Here is a 5789-nt window from a genome sequence, read left to right as displayed (position 1 = left end):
GGAACAAACAGTTAATGTGATGGGCCATTAAGTGAAAGATGGGAGATTCATGTCCACTCAGAGGTACCTCAGAAGAAAGGCCTGGAGATGGATTTCCAAGAAATCAGCCATTGGAAATCCTGTTGAGTGCATTTCTTTTGCAGACACGGGGTCACCATGGATCAGAATCAATCCTATGGTACTGGCATAGGTGAGGTCTGCGCCGGGGACCCTGGGAAGTGACTGAAGGAGTAGGTAGTCAACTAGGAAGAAGAAAGCGCGTGGGATGCAGAAGGGTTTCTCCCCAGGTCGTCTCCCCCAAATACACGCCAAACCTAAGACGCTGCTTGCTGTACATGGTAAATGATTGCACACTTGGAGGTCAACGCAAGCCGCTTAGAGGTTAATCTCCCTGAGGGTTATCAGCCATCTACAGCAACCAGACTGTATAGTCTGTCCCACCCTAAGTAGGGCCCACTCCCTTCTGATAAGGATAACAGATTGTTTACCTGTAGGAGAGCCCAAAGACAAGGTCGAGCCCACTCAAGGATAACCAAGGGTAGGCTGCCATCTTGAACCTAGGGTCCTCCCATCTTGTCACACGTGTACCCCTAATCCCTCCCCTTTCCATTGCGTGTACACCCCTAGCTCATCCCATTCCTGTGACGCATATGCCTATTGTACAACCCCTTCGTGTGATGGACGTATGTGGTTACCTGTAATCGGGGGAGTTTGCATGCCTCTAAGTATATATAGGCCTTGGTCAGAAATAAAGGCTCTCCCCCCATTTCTCTCCTCCTCTCACTCTGCACAGACCTGGCTGTGAGGTCATGGCTGTCCAGGAGGTGAGCATGCTCTCATAGAATGTGACTCCTTTATTTTATGTTCTCGCCTATCTCTCTTATTCTCTATGACTTTACTATCATCTTCATATAGTATCCCTGTACAGTTGTGCCTACCGATTCCCCCACGATGGCCAGGGGCTGGTTACTCCGACAAAAGCGGTTTCCTCTCAGCCTATCAGCTATGGACAGGGCCTGCACACATACCTATAATCAAATCCATCCACTCCACCCCCCACGCCCTCACCAGAGTACCACTCTTCCCTCAGTCTTAGTTACCCGCAAGTCAGCAACACGGCTGCCTTCCTTCTGTCTAAAGCTGCAGACTTTTGCAGCTTCAGCGTCATGCCTCACCAGGACAAGCTCTGTGCACAAGCAGGACAAAGTCAACATCTGTAGCCAAGGGGAAGGACTTAACATCACGCCCATGGGCAGCTGGTCTGGCTATAGCCTTGAACCCCAGTCCTGATGCACCCCAACTCCCAGCTTAACATCCAGAGCGTCCTTGCACCCTACCCTTCGGTTACTTGTTAACCCTGTGACTTGGGGCAAGTCTGCCTTCCCTGGTTCCTCATCTGTAAAATGAGGCGATGACATCGATCGCAGAGGGTGAGGATGAATGCCAAAAGAGGCATGATTTGCAAAGTACACAAGCATTCTGCCCAAGGTCATGCTTCAGCCGGTGAGCCCTGCACTTCCTCTGCACTCAAAGCTGAAGGAAGACGAGTGGCAGACTCGGTCAGCTCTGGGAACAGCGAGACTCCAGCTTCCTGCCAGGTGGAGGATGAGGGGCGTCTGGGGTCTGGCCAAGAAAGGTCACTAAGGGCAGCAGGGCCCGTCCCAGGGCCCTGAGGAGGACTTCCTTGACGTTTGGAAATGACAAAGTCATGTGGGCTTGAAATATTCAGATGGGATTTTTCAAAAGTTGGGAGCTAAAAAGTGGTTGGGAAGGGGGTGGGGACGACTTCGATTTGCTTCCAGTTCTCCATGAGGAAGTCTGTGTAGCAGCAGTTCAGCCCAGAGAGCACACAAACCCGCAGACCAGTGCAAAGAGCATCCCTGGGGGGAGGAGAGTTGCCAGGAACAGGAACCACCATTCAGTCTGAACAAAACCGGGCCTCTTCCTCACCACGCAAACACAATGGACTCAGGGGACACAGCTGCCAGGCGCAGAGGCAGAGCTGACTTCTCCACCCTCGGGCACACTGGAGCCTTAAAGCCGAGCTCCTTCCTGCAGGCGGCATTGTGGGGTCCCTTTGAGTGTTTTAGCCACACTAACGGGGCGCTGTGACACTTGCAGGAGCAGGGCAGAGGTCAAGGGGCCCCTGCGGCTGAGAGGCCGAGACCCAGAGCGGGGTGTGTGGGAACAGCTGAGAAGACACACTCCTGACTGGAGTGTCATCGTGAAATGTCACCTGCGAAAAAGAACAAAACAAAGCAAACTGACTGCCAACGCCTAGTGAGTCTACAGGACAGGGGAGAGTTGTCGCTCCTTCGGAGTGGCTGGTGGTTTTGAACTGCTGACCTTCAGACGACACCCCAACGCCAGGATCCTCATAACCTACGGACTCCCCCAAATCACCCCATATTCACGGAGGGAAAGGCTCAAAGGACCAAAGACAGAAAGGTAAAAGCCAAAATGATAGACCTCGTAGAGTAAAACATAGGAGCACATGTTGGTGACCATGGCTTAGACAGTTTCCTATCTGCGACACCAAGGCACACGTGGCAAAAGGAAACAGGAAAACAGGACTTTCATCACAATTAAAACCTTCTGTGCTTCAAAGGACACCTACACTGTTCACGTCAGTCCATCAGATGGGAGAAAGTATTTGCAAGTCATCTCTGATAAGGGGCCTGTCTCTAGGATATATAAAGAACTCCTACAACTCAATTTAAAAAAAAGACAATTCAATTTTTTTAAATGGGCAAAAGATCTACGTAGACATGGTGTCGACGAAGATGTGCATGTGAAGACATAGCCTGCATCATCACCTACCTGGGAGATGTCCGTCAAAACCACAGTGAGATGCCGCTTACCACCACTCACTACCCTCAAGCTAATTCTGACTCTACGTGGTGTCGCAGGTACGCAATGGGCTGCTAGTCGCAAGGTCAGCACCTCGAAATCACCAGCCCCTATGAGAGCCAAAGATGAGGTCGCTACTCCCATCAAGAGTTACAGCCTTGGAAATCCACAGGGCAGTTTGACGCTGTCCTATAGGTCTCATAGAACTCATAGCGATGAGTTCACGCCACCAGGATGACTGAAATATAAAAATCGTCTTAATAAATAACATACAAGTTTGGCAAATAAAAAGGAATGAAGTCCTTTTTGCCCTACCCCCCCCCAAAAAAAAAGAATGACGTCTTGATGAATCCTACAAGGTAGATGAACCTTAAAAATCAGACCCACTTATGTCTAATGAAATGAGTCAGTCATCAAAGACCATACAGCATATAATTCTATTTATGTAAAATGTCCAGAAAAGGCAAAGCTGTAGAGACAGAAAGCAGATTACTGGCTGCATAGGGTTGAGAGGAAGATCCGGGGAGCCACAGGGTGAGCTATAGGGAGGGACTGCTAATGAGTATAGGGCTTCTTTTAGGGGTGAAGAAATGTTCTGAAATTGATTGTGGGGATGATTGCTCCACTCTGTGAATAGACTAAGAAAATGGGACTGTACACTTACAAGAGGAAGGGGAATTGTGAAAGCAACAACGGAAAGACTAGTTTTGGGGCGAATGTCTACTTTATAAATCATTAAGCCTTTTCTTGCTTAGGAGAGACTTTATTTACTTGCTTACATTATTTAGTCTGTCTGTTGACCATACCCACGGTAGCCTGTATGCTGCCATGCCATTGATATTTCGAATACCACCAGGGCCACCCAAAGTTGACAGTCCAGGCTGCGGCTGAATGTTCACACTAAGGCCCTTGGGAGAAAGGTCTGCTGATCCTCTTCTGAAAACTCACCACCCGAACCTGGGTCCTAACAGAGGCCAGTGGAGTGCTGGAAGATGGGCCCCCGAGGTGGGAAAGCACTCAAACTAGCCAGTGACGCCCACAACAGGCTCACGCCCACCAACCACTAGGAAGATGGTGCTGCGCTACAGAGCACGGTGTTACCGTTAGTCAGCGCCAACATGGCAGCAACCAAGGACCGCCGCATTGTGTAGACCAAGCCCCAGAGCTGCGCACAAAATGATACCATTAGGTGCTGCACTTCATCTAGACTGTGGAATTTTTTGCCGAAGGTAGATCAGCATAGTCATTGACCCTGCTACAAAGGCAGGTAGAGGAAGGCTTTCCAACATGATAAATGATGTGTGCCTTGAAAAAATATGCATAGAATTAGGTACAACGGAAGTAAATGTTGTGTGTGTTTAACATCTGTCTATGTTGTTGCTGAACTGAGAAAACAGAGTCTTAAACTAAAAATGGCACCTAACAGCAACAGACTGAAAATAAAAAAGGGAAGTGGCACAGCAAGTAAAACGTGCAAAAGAGCCTCGGGAGAGCTCACTGTCCACCTGCCCCCTCTCCTCTTCGGCGCTGTCTTCCTTCCATCTCCCACCGGCCTCGTGGCTGCCCTCAGACCCCTGGGGAAGCCCAGCATTGTCAAAAGGAGGACGGCGACGTCCGGGTCAAGATGAAGCGCAGCCCGTGCCTGCCCAGAGGCATCGACAACAGCGTGCGGAGAAGATCCGAAGGGCAGCTCTCCATGCCCAACGTGGGGGCCGGGGCCACACGAAAACCCAGCACCTGAGTGCCTGCCCACGTGCAGGAGCGGACGCTGCGGCAGGGACGGATCTCACTGTGCAGAGATCGCTCGCCCGCCGCTTCCATCGGAGTCACCCACCCCAACGCCAGGCTGCGCAGCGAAGAAAATGAACACATGACCCATTTGCGAGTTTTATTTGTGCTAAATAAAAACATAAATGAAAACAAAAAACCCAAACCCACATTGTCTCCCCTGACGCACACTCACAATACGACAGCTGTCTCTGGGCAGGGAAAGGGGCGTTTCCCGATTTGCAGCCCGCTCACACCCTCCCCGGAGCTCTGGTGGCGCAGCGGGTCGAGCGCTGGGCGGCCCCGGAAGCCCGTGCAGCAGGTGGGCGCCGTCTACTGGGACCTGGAGGCACTGCACGGCAGCCGCGCCTGCACCGTGCGCACGCCCAGCCTGGGGCGGCGGCGGGGGGCGCAGCCCTGCGCCCAAGCAGGGTGCTGGTTTCTTTCCAGGGGTCCCCGCAGGTCCAGGGGGACTGGTAAGAGACGGGCTGGCGGTCTGAGCCCCAGAGCCACTTGGCGCGGGTCCGCTTCGTCAGCATGACGGCCTTGGCAGCTCTCCATCCTCCCGGGTGGCCTGAGCCCAGTGCACTGACGGCGATGGTTTCCGGGGTGCTCAGAGGTGAAGGGCAGCACGGGGAGGAGGAAACGCTCCAGACCAGCGGTTCGCAAACTGAGGGCCGCGACCCTTTTGGGGGGTCGAACGACCCTTTCACAGAGGTCGCCTAAAATTAAGCCCTTCGGAAAGCACATATTGCCGAGGGTCTTGGGAACTCAGACACCGCTCCTCTGTCCGTCTCCAGGCGGGTCCGGGCGTGAATCCTGTTATCCGTGCTACACCATGCTTCCAGACAAAATTTCACTTCTTTGTCATTAGAAATAAATATTTCACAAAATATGACTAAACATATTGTTTTGTGATGCATCACTATGCTCTCATGACGTTCAATTTGTAACAATGAAAATACATCCTGCCTATCAGCTATTTACATGACGATTCATAACAGTAGCACAATGACAGTGATGAAGTAGCAACGGCAATAATTTGAGTCGGGGATCGCTGTCTGGAAGGGCGGCGGCACGAGGCCGGTGGAGCAGCCCTGCTCTCGACCTTGGCCAAGAGCTGCAGGCCAAGGCGGGCAGCGTCAGCGAGCAGCACTGCCCCCTGGTGGCTG

This window comes from Echinops telfairi, unplaced genomic scaffold, assembly GCF_000313985.2.
Source record: "Echinops telfairi isolate 266 unplaced genomic scaffold, ASM31398v2 ScPeMD7_18;HRSCAF=68, whole genome shotgun sequence".
NCBI lineage: Eukaryota > Metazoa > Chordata > Mammalia > Afrosoricida > Tenrecidae > Echinops > Echinops telfairi.
Note: the sequence above shows the minus strand (reverse complement) of the source record.